Source organism: Bison bison, unplaced genomic scaffold (assembly GCF_000754665.1).
Source record: "Bison bison bison isolate TAMUID 2011002044 unplaced genomic scaffold, Bison_UMD1.0 scf7180017864333, whole genome shotgun sequence".
In the NCBI taxonomy this organism is placed as follows: domain Eukaryota; kingdom Metazoa; phylum Chordata; class Mammalia; order Artiodactyla; family Bovidae; genus Bison; species Bison bison.
The window spans coordinates 1259387-1259833 of NW_011494905.1; positions in this window are offsets into that span (position 1 = coordinate 1259387).

The following is a 447-nucleotide window of genomic DNA, read 5'->3' on the forward strand; positions in this document are numbered from 1 at the left end:
AAAAAAGTGAGAAAAGGGCGGAGAGGGGAAGGGGGTGTGCGCAAGGTGGACCGGATGTGAGGGCGCGGCTGCCGGGCCGGCGGGAAGGTGTGTCTCGGAGGTGAGAAGCGAGGGCAGGCTGGGAGACCACAACTTTCGCGGCGAGTTGGCCGAGTCCGGTTCTCCGCGCGTTCCCCGGCGGAGCGCTCGCTCGGAGACCCGCTCCCCGCCCTGCTCTCCCGGGCGACCGGGCGGCGCGTGTGGTCGAGGGAGCGCGGACGGGAGTCTGGACGCTTGGGGGCCCGGGACTGGCCGGGCCCATACGAACCTTGCACCCCGGGGAAGTTGCTCCAGCCCCGGGCCTCAGTTTCCCGGACGGCGAGGGGAGAAGTCAGGCCAAAGCGGAGCCACGTCCCCTCCGCCCGCACCCGGTGCGCCCGGAACCCCGCGGCCGGCGGCAGCCTGACG